Genomic DNA, 13,827 nt, shown 5'->3' on the forward strand with positions numbered 1-13,827 from the left:
TTTGTGAGTATAAAATTTCCTTAATTACTGTAATTTGTGACTTGTGATGAGCAGTTAGTGACCTTACATACACACTAAAACATGTATAGAACTATCTGCAAAAAAATACCTTACTAAACACAATGCTTGGCGGCAGAAGAGTCTATTATAGATCACAATATAACTGTGAATCATCTTCAAAATTTTTCAGAGTATTAGCTTTCACTTACCTCATGGCTATGGTTTTCTTAAGATATATCTCTGCTTGAGCAGTGTTCTGACAAGAATTTGCAGTCTGTCACAAGCTGTACATACATTCCTCTACACATATCTCAGGTTTCCTGAATCTAAAACAGAAAAGACGTAAAAATACACACCTACAAAAGGATTACAGCTATATTTCTAGTTGCATAAAATGTTGAAATTTCTAGGAGGAAACTTTAGCATCAGATGTCTTGCAACAGGACAATGGTTCATACACTCAGGGCAACTGTCAGGTTATCTCCTGGAGAAATGCCAAAATTTGAAACTCTTATTTCCTTCTCTACTTTATTAATTCTCTTGGTAGATTTGTCTAGAGGGAAGCAAAAAATTTATTTTTGAATTCTGTTTTCCTTAGGCAAACATTTATTCTCTTGCACATACACACTGTCTTCTAAAATTTTTTCCTGTATTTTCTTGTCCGGGACCGTAGCTCTCCATTTTATGTTGAGGAATCATCTCATTAGCCCTGCTGTACAACCTTTAGCTACCATTGGATGATGGATCTGCAACAAGAGAAGACATTGCTGTTAATATCAGGACAGTGTTATATTGTTGGATTAGTTTTTGTCCCTCTTTCTTCCACATTATACTATTTTTAAGCCTATTTGTTGCTAAGGTTGGTGACTGTGTGCAACTGTAAGACAGTGTGACATTACTATTGTTTGTACCTAACACCTTTTGAAACAGTATGAATTGAGCCAAATATCACTAATAATGTTTTACTTTTTGGTCAATTTGATATAACTTATCTAGGTACATAAATTTATTTGCTGCCAGAGTCTGAAAATTTATGGAAAGCTTTAGTTAATGTCTAACTAACATTCAACTTAGTCTCCCTTAGAATATCTAGGAATCAAAGTCATAATAATGCCTTCTTTGAGCTAAAATATACTAGTTTTATACACTAGTCACCTGAACAAGTTTTAATTTATAGGTTAACTTTAGAAGACAGTTTTTACTTACTTACCAATAAAGCAGTAACCTTCGTTGCCTCAGCAGCCAGAGACAGTGGTCATGTGTGTGTACGAGTTGTGCTTGTGTGAATATATGTGTGTTTTCTATGTTTGAAGAAGGCTTTTTAGCCAAAAGCTTAAACCTATAGCAGTCTTTCTGTTGTCCCTGTCTGTGACTCAACGACTCCTGTAAATTTTGTGAAGTGATCTATCCTTTTCATAATGTTATTGTTAACCTTCATCTGAAACATTTGTATGACCCTTTATTAACTCTTACCACATATTCCACCTTTTGAATTAAGGACAGGAAAACAACTGCATAATACCATGTTCCAGCAGGATCACTACTGTACAGAGCATGTTGCAATAGCAGATGCCATCCCCCCTTTAAAAAAATTGCAAACTTCATGTTTTTGATATTAGATCTCAACATCTGAAAACTGTTTTTATGGCCACAAAATTTCTGCAATACTTAACCACATGTTACTGTATTTCTTCCTATGTTTTTCTCATTGCCTCAGCTGTAAACTGGAGGTGAAATTTCAAGCTTTGGTTGTTGACACGTGGCTATCTTTGCACAAGTACCTAGGAGCCATCAAGGTGCACAACTGATTTAAATCCTAAGAAATGTGTGGCTGCTTGACGACCTTAATCAGAAATTTGATGCAGTAAACTAAAAGAAAGAATTTCTGCCAAGAAATGCTAATAGAAAAAGACACAATAGCTTGAAAGAATTAGCATATAAAAAGAAACTCCCAAAGAAGATTATGCTTAAGCCTCTACAAAGCTAAATACAAACTGGTAAAGGAAAAGGAGTTTACAAGCTATCTATGCAGAGAAATGCAGGTCAGCAGTCAAAGACATTAACAAAACTCCCAGAAAAATAATCATTCTGAAGAACTATAAAGCATGGAAATAAAACTGGACAGTAGACAACAGGAGAGGATGCTGTATTGGCCCAGATGAAACACCAACAAAATTCAGGAAAGCATCTGGATACCAACTGACTGAACTGCTCAATAACTTCTTAAAGGCAGTACTTGGGAGCATCAACCAATATGTATTCAGATGGAAAGAAAATGCATGGGAAGGCCATATGAGGGTAGAGTGAGCAGTGAAGGTCATACCACAAAAATAAAAACTGTGAAAAGACAGTGAAAGAAAGATTCTGGCAATAAATGGAGATCACAGGCATAAAGTATAACCTCACGCTAGAAAGATCAACAGTGGCTGTTGTGCTCTATCTAAGACAACTACTTGTAAAATTTTGAGAGAAGCCCCAATAATGAAAAGTAAGTTTTTAGGTTTATGTAAAAGTAAAGAAAGATCCATAAATATACCAAAGCATAAGAAATGGCAGATTGTATGGAAAAATCAAGTCCGAAATAAGTATTCAACATTACTGCAGGGGGGAAAACAAGCATTAAAACTAACTAGCCAGTTTGAAATCACTGCTGGGCTGTCAAGCACAAAACTCTTGTTTTCTTAGACATAGCTGAGGTTTTCCTGTGTTAGTTATATGAATGAATCAATGCACAGAGAAAAAGAAGTTTTTGAAGTCCCTGAGTACAAAGAGTGAAAAACTTTGGAGAGGAAGTGCAGAGAGATGATAGCTGTCTTAGATCTGTGGTCAAAGGTTTGCTGAAATAGTCCAAGGAATGGGACTCAGTTCAGATGAATAAGTCAGAAAGATGTGCCAGCATCTCTATGTATAAATGGATGAACAGTAAGTTTAAGAAAAGGATCATAACAATGAGTGAAATAATAACATTACTGCCAAAGATTCATTTTTATTTGTCTATTAATGGTCATATGCATTGCTGTACAAGATTGACAGTTAACCATCTTTCAAATACTACATTTCTTAAATACTTTTTTTTTTGCTAGAAATAATATTAAATAAATACACTTCATAAGTTTCCTGCTAGACAACATTTTGTAAGCCTCACAATATTTCTTGGAAGCATCTGTTTGACATCTTCATATGGTTACTGCAACTATCTGAAGATGTCTAACAGTTGCTTCAAAGAAATATGGTGGGAATTAAACAGTGTTATCTAGTGGTAAATTCTTCAAGTCTATTTGCAAAAAAATCGCCAGGAAAATCTGAAAAATCTGTATTTGATAATATAGTATCACTGAGAGGATTTTATAGATGTAGCATCAAAAGTTGCCTTGTAATCTTACAGATAATTTGAATTTATCCTTGTCCATTATTTTATGTACCTTGCTAATGCACTCCACAGTTTGATTCACGAATGGTGTATGCCTTTTCGAATTGTTTGCTGAGCATGTACCTCATTTGTTTGTCTTGTGTAGTAGCTCTGTAGAGACGGAGCACACAGGAGTGTTGCTGGTCACAGTAATGAGACCCCTGAAAGCAAAGGTGTATACCATTACTTCTTAAAAAGTGAGTATGACATGTTCAACAAAGATACATATTGCTAAAATTAAGAATCAGTTTTTTTTTTAAAAACAGAAGACTAATAACTGCTTTTGGCATTTAATGAAGCTACCTTATGAACATTCATCACAAAATATGACTACGAGCAACTAAGGTCGCTTCCACTAACACAATCAGTCATGTGTCATTTCTCATATTTTATCATCGCTAGAATCAGATGTGTGCCCTTCATAACAGCTATTTTGATGACACCAGAATTACTCCTCAGGCTGTTGCACCCTTCTGCAGGGACTTCCCACTCATACACAGCAACTGACTGAAATGAAGAATCTCCACGATTAACTTCTGACATACAGGCATCTAATGATAGTGTGCTCCATGAAATGTCTTTTAATTTTAGTCCACATCATTATCCGTGTGTTCAGGTTGCAGTTAGAGGTAAAAGAGTTTTAAAAAGTACAGGGAGTCATCTTTCTCATGCTATCATTACAGCAGAAGTCTCTCTTTTCAAGGTATTAAATTATCCTCACTTTCACCTCATATTGTGAAGTGGTTTCTCAACCTGCCTGTTACAGAATGACTACTTGGAACTGACAAGAAGATTCAGGGACACAATTTCTTTGAACCAGTTCTCAAAAGTGGGGAACTGATCTGCTAAACATAAACACTTAGGCTACATTTTGCCCAGAAGTTGAATTGGGCGTACCTGACAAATCTCTTCATTGCTGTGACACTTCCAGTTTCCGGTTTTTGGGAGATGTTTCCCTGTGATGTACCACTTAAGACATCATATTTTTGCTCAGGTTTAATTCTCCCTATCTAGAGAAAGCCTGAATAATTGATTCCCTATTATGAATTAGAATAGATTTCTACTTACCCTATTAAGGGGGTACTGAATGGCAGACAGGAACATTTAAAAGCACGCTGTTGAAAGATATCAGCTTTCAAACAATCCTTCATCAGATAAGAAACAAACACTGACACATTCATACATGCACAACTCGCACACACATGGCCACATTTCTTTCTGCTTCTCAATGCCACCTCTATGTGGTGAGTGAAAATCTATTTTAAATCATATTGTTATTCCAGTTTGGTTTTTCGATTGTTTGCTTCACCAATATGTTACACATAACAGTTAAACTGGACAACCAGTGCACAATGTGCGGCAGTACCAACAATAAAATTTACATTTCTCTCAGACCTTGCTCCAGGCAACCCTGATTTCCATGCACTTTTTAGGAAGTTATTACCCAGTCTTCAGTCATGTCTCGAAGTGACAGACACTTCCCCAAACTGGTCACAGTCATCTGGATTGCGTCTTTCTTGTGACACTCCTGTGAAGGTTATTTAATTCAGTGTTGCCGATACTTCCTCTCCCTAGAGAAAGAAAAATTTGATAAATCAGAAAGTTTGACTGCATTCTGCACTGAAACACTATTTTGAAATAAGATAAAAATGTAACAGCAGTTGTTATAAAATGTACCCATGCTTCTACAGAAAATGTTTTCTTGACTTGTACTGATTCAGAATTACCAGTCTATAACTAACTAGGAGAGAGTGCACACATAATAGACAATTCTTAATACTGCTATACAGCATGAAGGTAGGCATAAAAGTTTTCTTGACATTTTGGACTTCTTTCAAATAATACAGTTATAGATAGCAAAGCACTATCTAAAAGAAGCCACACAAATATTCTGTCAGACCTTGATGAGATTTCAAAATGGTGCTAAGAACTAAAATTTACTCTTTCAGAAGTGTAACAAAACTGGGTATTTCACTAAATGTGGAACTGTTGTATCTTTTGACTACAGTACCAATGATTCACAATTGGAATCAGTCAACTCATACAAATACCCGAGTTTAACAACTTGTGGGGACATGATGTGGAATGATTCATAGGCTCAGTCACAGGTAAGGCAGATGGCAGATTTCAGTTTATTGCTAGGAACTAGGAAAAAGCAGTATCTACAAGTGAGACTGTTTACAAAATGCTTGTGTGTTCCATCTTAGGATGCTGCTCCAGTGTGTGACCAGTACCAAATAGCACAAAGACAAGATACTGCATGTGCACAAAGAAGTGTAGTATGAGAAGAGCATAATGGAAATGCTGAAAGAAGTGAAATGGTAGAGACCTGAAGGTAGATGTCAACTATGTGGCAAAAGCCTACTTAGTAAGTTTTTAAGAAGTAGTACTGACTGAGTAATCTAGGAATATATTACATACATATAACTCACATAGGGGTTCCAAGACCAGATTACAGTAATCACAGCAGGCACAGAAGCATTTACAATATTATTCTTCCCAAGATCTATATGTGAATGGCAAGGGAAGAAACCCAATTATGTGGTACATTGGTAAGTAGTATGTGCCAAGTACTCCGCAGTGGTTTGGAGAGTATGGTTCACAACCTACTGGTGATCGGCAGCTACAGACAGAGGTCATGTATGTGAGAGTTGTGTTGGCTGAAATGTGTGTGTGTGTTTTCTAATTCAGAAGGAGGTTTATGGCTGAGAGCTTACTTATTTAGTGGTCGTTTTGTTATGCCTCCTGCGACTCAACGTGCCCCATAAATAGTGAGTAGCAAATTTATCTTTCTCATAATATTATGTAATTGGGTAGGTAAAAAATACACTCACTAAGTGGCAGCAGGAGAAAACACACAGAAAAGAATGTTATACTTACGCAAACTTTTGGAGCCAAGGCTCCCTGAACTGTGGTACTGGGTGACCTTTCTGAAATCTACCACTTTTCCTAAACTACTCCACTCCTTTCCCTTCACCTCTTCCTTCCCCTTCAACCCTCCTGCCGAAAGAAAGAACAACTGGCTCCGAAAGCTTGCATAAGTATAACCTTCTTTTATGTGTGTATTCTCCTGCCACTGATGGTGAGTAGATTTTTATCTATCCAATTACATTATTTGGTAAATTTTTTTTCATAATATTGTCATTAATAAAGGAAATAGTTAGATTGTACAGATTTGCATACAAACATAAATGAGTTTAAGTTAAAATATTAGGTCTTCTTTTCCACAATCAAAAAATTCCTCTATGGCGTAGAAAGTCTTCTTTCTAAGGCAATTTGGCAGAAAATTTCTGCATGTTTTTAATGAGATAGTGTTTGCTTCTGGCGGCAGTGAATGGAACAGCTTTACTCAAAGGTATGTATAGCTGCTGTGTTTTGCTTAGTCTTGTAAAGGATTGGTCAATCTTTTCTTTGACACGTATTGTGACAGTGAAACGATTGCCTTAATTTGTAGCTCTCTTGGATTTCTTTTGTGTAGACTAGGTAACTAAGTACAAATATTGATGGGACTATCACGGGACTAAGTTTCTTGGAAAGCAACCTACAAGATAAGATTTGGAAACACCTGCTACATATCAGGTAGCCTTTTTCAGCCACACGAAAGCTCTTCTTGCCCCAATGGAGCTTCCCCAAAGCAATATGCAGTATGTTATGTGGCTCTGAAAAAATGCATAATACGAGTTGAGCATTATGTTTGCACTCAAAGTTCAAGTAACAGGTATATTATTCTCGATAATTTTGTACATAGATAAATCTGTGTAGAGGTTCCAGGTTAATTTGAAATCCAAGGTTACACCTAGAAGTTTAACGGACATATAATCATTGTTGGTATTGCATAAACTAAAAATTACATTTTCAGTTTTATTGTGATTTGCTGTTAATTCATAATCTATAAACCAGATACTAGAAATTCTTAGTTCACTTTGCTTTGTTCCTTTAGGTCTTCTATGTCATTTCCAGTTGCAATGAAAGTGATACCATCGGCATACAGAACAGATTTACATGGCACGATACTAAGAAGGTCATTAAAATAGATACCAAACAATAGGGATCCCAGTACAGAACCTTCAGGCATGTCTCTTGAAATGTCTGGGATTCCAAAGCTCCTAAGTGTACCTTCCTCTTTATCAAGATACAATTGTATAAGAGTGAGTTCTGTATCTTGGATGCCATAGAATTTCAGTTTATCTATTAGAATATGATGAACCACAGTCAAATGCCTTACTCAGGTCAGTCAGCAGGACATCAACAGATGATTTTGCTTCAAAGGCACTGAGTATTGTTGAAACAACATTTTCAACAGCTTTCATTGTAGACGAGTTTACCTGAAGCCTACAGAGTGTTTGTCCCTGTTCCATAGCAGGTGAAATGTTTGCAAATTTGTTCTACATTTTCAAAAGGACTGGTACAAGGAATAGGACAATAGTTATCAATACAATGATTTGTCTCCTATTTTATGTAGACAGCCAACTACAGTTATCTTTAAGAAGGCTGGAAAACAGCAACTCACAAAAATCCAGTTTATTAGCATACAAAGTAGTTGTAGTAAAAGGTCTGCAATTTTTTAATAACAGAATTTGACAGACCATACAAGTCTTGTGATTTTGAGCTGCTGACTTTTGCTACAACTGCTGCAACACCAGTGACAGCAATTTGTGTCCACTTGAATGTAGATGGTACAGGTTTGTTGTGCAATATGATTAACTTTGGTTTTTGATATGTTTATTAACATCTGATTTATATAATTGACATTTTGTTGAGCTGGATGCCCTTTGTGACAAGAATTAATAAAAAAAGTTATTCATTTCACTGGGTGTGGTATCAGTAGTATCACAAGTGAACCCAGTTCTGAGTTAAACTCTTCAAGCAGCCTTGCATTCATATTGTGATTGCTGAATATAATTATCATTTGCCATTCATTTCTGTTTTATAATTTCTAATCTGTACAACTTCTTTGGTTAAAAGTACTGCAGTCTATCTTCTTTGCACCTCTTTGATCAGTTATAGGAACTGATGACCTGTGTTCTTAATTTTTTGAGGTCTGGTGTGAATAATTGATGTAAACTTCTATGATAACTTTTAATTGGTTTTCTCCTAGTATCTTTTAATACTTCTGGACAGCACTTGTAAAACATATCAGTAACAAGATTGACAAAGCTGTCAAAAGCTTCATCAACATTTGTAAATTGAGACAATAGCTATTATAATGTATCTAGATTGTTTACATTGCTATGTGGGATACTTTGTCTGCAGTTTTAACCATATCCTTTCATAATCTGATAGATACATAGTATTAAAAAGCCCTATTGCATACATATTTCTTTCTATGAGTAATTGGATATATAAAAACAATTAACTCACATTGCTGAGTAGCTTTTTTTATCTATTCTAATACTTATATCTTCAAAAAATGATTATTTTCGTTGATATATTTCTTTCTTTTTTGTTTGTTATAACACTGTCCAGACATGATAACTGTCTTGTTGTTTGCACAAAACATAGTTTTACAATCATCTGCATGAAAAATGAGCAACCAGAGGACTCATTTAATTAAAATATTTCTAGCAGACTACATCTAACACAGCAAAGTACTGATGCCTTTGCACCCAAAATATGGTACTCAGTTTGTAGAACACATATAAATTATACATATGTATAGGTAAGATCACAGTTGTATGAATATGAAGATGGTATCTGTTCTTTTGGACATGTCCGAAAGAACAGATACCATCTTCATATAGTTAAGGCTGGCTGGCCATTGATCTTCTTGGGTGCAGATGCACATGCATTGCCTGAACTCTTACGGGACTCAGTAAGATTGTCTGCCACAAGTAATGAGTGTAATGGGCAGGGGCACTATGAATGTAATGTGAGGACATTAAATTGGGAATGTGGGTCTCATGGGGAGCGTGCAAGGGATAAATCCCTGCAATGCACTATCCTCTGGGCCCTCGGTAGCTCAGATGGATAGAGCATCTGCCATGTAAGCAGGAGATCCCAGGTTCGAGTCCCGGTCGGGGCACACATTTTCAACTGTCCCCGTTGATGTATATCAACACCTGTCGGCAGCTTAGGGTCTTGATTTAATTATCATTTCATTCATTGTAGGAATAATCAGTTTATGTTCTGTAGCTAATAATAATGATGAACATTCTTTAGAGTGCTGCACAACACTTCCAAATTATTGTTAGCAGTATTTTCAATAGCATATCTCAGACTAGAGCATTGGTATTGCTGTGGACTGTTTGATGCAACAAAATGAAAATTACGTCAGATGTAGTTGGGAGCTTGAGGAAGCACGTGTTTTTATTTTTTCACTGTGTGCTCTGACAAAAAGTCAGTGAGAGGTATAAACTGGACCCTGCATGTTTATTGAGTACTGTGACTGTTGAAGGCCAGTGGTCATACATCAAAATCGAAACTTTACATGGCAAAAACCCAATGGAAATCCACAGTGTGTTAAGTGAAGTTGTGGTGAGTTTACAGTGGACAGTAATACAGTTTCACGTTGGGTTAATCATTTTCGTGGCAGTCGTATGAGCACAGACGATAATCCAAGACCTGGAAGGCCAAAAGTGCTAATAGATGAACGAAGTGTAAAACTTATGCAGGTGCTCTTGAAGAAGATTGCAGTGTGATTTGTGAGGAACTCTCTGAAGCCACAGGAATTCCCTCAACACCAGTATTCTGTATTCTGACAAATTATTTGAAAAAAGAGGAAAATTTCTGTGAGATGGGACCCACACTGTTTGATTGCTGAAGAGTAGCAGAAACACCTGGATACTGCAACCTTGCTCAAACAATGATTTGACTTTGCAGGTCAAGGATTCTTGTGTCGAATTGTCCATATTGATGAAACATAGGTTAGAGACTTTGAACTGGAGTTGAAATCACAGTCCAATGAGTGGAGAGCTTCAGATTCTCCACATTCAAAAAAAATTCTAACGTGTTCAATCGAAGCTCAAGCAAATAATGATTTTTGCTTATGATCACCAAGGAACCATCATGATAGATTGGGTTCCATGTGAAACGAGTGTCACAGCAGTGTATTATTGTAACTTCATGCAAAACCTGCACAGAAAACTGCACAAAACCCGATCGCAGTTACTCAAGGCTGGGCCACTCATCCTCCACAACAATACTCGCCCACATATCGGCAATGTTATAGCCCAAAAACTGCGCTAATATGAATGGGAAGTGTTGCCGCATCCTCCCTACAGCCTGAAAATGAGTTCACCAGACTTCAACTTGTTCCTAAAGTTGAAAAAAACTATGCGTGGACATCGGTACCTAAGCCATTTGACAGATGAGCAGAAGTGGTGTTCTGGATGGAATAATGGAGCTTCTGAGATGTTGGGATTCAGTCATAAGGAAGCAGGGAGACTATATTGAAGGACTGTAGAGAGACATTGAAAAATAAATAAAAATAAACATGTAAGTAAAGAAAATTAGTGTATACTATTTGTGAAATGTCCATCATACATTATATACATCACATGTCTAAAAACTTCTGATGCAGATTTTATTCATCTGTACTGATACTCTGCAAATCACACTTAAGTGCCTGACAGGGGGTTCATCGGACCACCTTCACAATAATTCTCTATTATTCCAATCTCGAATAGCATGCGGAAAAAATCTTTTCATGCGAGCTCTGATGTCCCTTATTTTATTATGACAATCATTTCTCCCTATGTACGAGGGTTACTCCAAAAGAAATGTACACTATTTTTGTAAAAATACAGTTTTCATTCTACATGTGTGAAAGTTTTACAGTGCGTAGATACATCCTTCCCGCTTGTTTTCAAACTTAGTTCAACCTGTTCCCGTGAGTGGCGCCATCACAGCATGTCCTCAAGATGGCTGCTACACTTCACTTATGTCAGAAGCAACGTGCTGTCATAGAATTTCTGTGCTGTGAAAATGAGACAGTGGGAAACATCCACAAGAGATTGAAAAAGGTGTATGGAGATGCTGCTGTCGATCGCAGTACAGTCAGTCGGTGGGCAATCAGGTTACGTGGTGAAAGCGGGCACGGCAATATTGAGGCAGCGGCAGGCCTCGTACAGCACACACTGCAGACAATGTGCAGAGAGTTAACAAATTGGTGACTCTTGACAGACGCAACACAGTGAACAAATTGTCACGCTACGATGGGATACGGGACGGAAGTGTTTGCAGAATACTGAAAGTGTTTGCGTTAAAAAAGGTTTGTGCCAGGTGGGTTCCCAGGATGTTGACAGTGGCTCACAAAGAAACAAGAAAAATGGTAGGCAGCGAACTTTTGGAACTGTACAAGAATGGTGGAGATGAATTTCTTGGAAGAATTGTGTCAGGTGATGAAACATGGCTCCATCATTTTTCACCAGAGATGAAGAGTCAATCAATGGAGTGGCATCATGCAAATTCACCCTAGAAAAAAAATTCAAAACCACACCTTCTGCTGGAAAAGTTATGGCCACGGTGTTTTTCAATTCCGAAGGACTCTTGCTTGTGGACATCATGCTAAGTGAAACCGCCATAAATTCTGATGCATATGTGACGACACTGAAGAAACTTCAAGCTCAACTGAGTCGTGTTCGACCAAATCGGCAAAAGCAGGATGTTTTGCTGTTGTATGACAATGCACGGCCACATGTCAGTCAAAAAACCATGGAAGTGATACAAAACTCAGATGGACAACACTGAAACACTCGCCTTACAGTCCTGACCTGACTCCATGTGACTATCATCTCTTTAGGAAACTGAAAGACTATCTTCATGGAACAAGGTTTGAAGATGATGAGTCCCTTGTGCATGCTGCCAAACAGGGGCTCCAACAAGTTGGTCCAGAATTTTACTGTGTGGGTATACAGGCGCTGGTTCCAAGATGGTGTAAGGCAGTTGAGAGGGATGGAAATTATGTGGAAAATGAAAATATTGTTCCTAAAGCATGTATCTACACACTGTAACACTTTCAAACATGCAGAATAAAAAATGGATTTAAAAAAAAAATAGTGTGCGTTTATTTTGGAGTGACCCTCGTAGATTGGTGTCAACAAAATATTTTTGCATTTAGAGGAGAAAATTGGTGATCAAAATTTCATGAGAAGATTCTGCCACAACGAAAAATGCCTTTGTTTTAATGTGTCCACCTCAAATCCTCTATCGTGTCAGTGACATTCTCTCCCCTATTTTGTGACAATACAAAATGTGCTGCTCGTTTTTGAACTTTCTCAATGTTCTCTTTTAATCCTATATGGCAAGAATCCCGGACTGTGCAGCAATACTCCAAAAGAGGACAGACAAGCATATCTCAGGCAGTCTCTTTAGTAGATCTGTTACATTTTCTAAGTGTTCTGCCAATAAAACACAATCTTTGGTTTGCCTTCCTCACAACATTTTCTGTGTGTTCTTTCCCATTTAAGTTGTTCGTAACTGTAATTCCTAGGCATTTAGTTGAATTTAGGGCCTTTAGGTTTGGCTGATTTATCATGTATCCGAAATTTAACAGATTCCTTTTAGCACTCATGGATGACCTCATATTTTTCATTATTTAGGATCAATTGCCAATTTTTGCACCATACAGATACCTTTTCTAAATCGTTTTGCAATTGTTTTTAATCTTCTGATGACTTTAGTAGACCACAAATGACAGCACATAAGATGGCTGCTCAAATTCTCTCTTAAACTGTTTATATAATAAGGAACAGCAGAGGGCCTACAAGACTACCTTGAGGAATGCCAGAAATCACTTCTGTTTTATTCAATGCCCTTCCATCATTACTTTGTGGACCACTAAACAAAGATCTGAAGAAAAGACTTGCCAACTGTTACATCTGGAGCGCTGCACTATATGGTGCGGAGACCTGGACATTGAGGAAGGAAGATGAAAGAAGACTGGAGGCACTAGAGATGTGGATATGGAGAAGAATGGAAAAAGTGAAATGGTAAGACCAAGTAAGGAATGAAGAAGTATTAAGAAGAGTTGGAGACAAAAGAAACATGCTAAAAATCATCAGAAAGAGAAAACGGAACTGGATTGGACATTGTTTGAGGAGGGACTGTTTATTGAAGGAAGGAATAGAAGGAATGGTGGAGGGAAAAGGGGGAAGAGGAAAAAGAAGACATCAAATGCTAGACAATATCAAAGGCGACAAATATTTGGAAATGAACAGACTGGCTGTGGACAGACAAAAGTGGAAGTGGCTTAACCTATTACAAGACCTGCCGTAAAGCAGAATACCATACTACTACTACTGAATTCAGTCACATATTTGAGACAATATTCCCTAAGCATGCAATTTCACTACAAGCTGCTTTTGTTGTACAGTGTCCAAAGCCTCCTTGGGGGGGGGGGGGGGGGGGAGGGAAATTAATAATAATAATAATAATAATAATAATAACAATATGATTGTTAAGTATGGAGCTGTTTCATC

At 37.2% G+C, this 13,827-nt stretch overlaps 1 long non-coding RNA gene and 1 other non-coding gene across 2 annotated transcripts; one reads left to right on the forward strand and one right to left on the reverse strand.

Moving 5' to 3' along the window:
- Nucleotides 1-627: 627 nt before the first annotated feature.
- On the reverse strand, nucleotides 628-4,984 carry LOC126149580 (uncharacterized). Its single transcript, XR_007531008.1, has 3 exons — nucleotides 4,854-4,984; nucleotides 3,423-3,570; nucleotides 628-746 (listed from the first exon to the last, which is right to left on the reverse strand). It is a non-coding gene; the product is annotated as an uncharacterized LOC126149580 (long non-coding RNA).
- Nucleotides 4,985-9,356: 4,372 nt separating this feature from the next.
- Nucleotides 9,357-9,431, forward strand: Trnat-ugu (transfer RNA threonine (anticodon UGU)). Its single transcript has one exon. It is a non-coding gene; the product is annotated as a tRNA-Thr (tRNA).
- Nucleotides 9,432-13,827: the final 4,396 nt, after the last annotated feature.

Source organism: Schistocerca cancellata, chromosome 2, assembly GCF_023864275.1.
Source record: "Schistocerca cancellata isolate TAMUIC-IGC-003103 chromosome 2, iqSchCanc2.1, whole genome shotgun sequence".
Taxonomy (NCBI): Eukaryota; Metazoa; Arthropoda; class Insecta; order Orthoptera; family Acrididae; genus Schistocerca; species Schistocerca cancellata.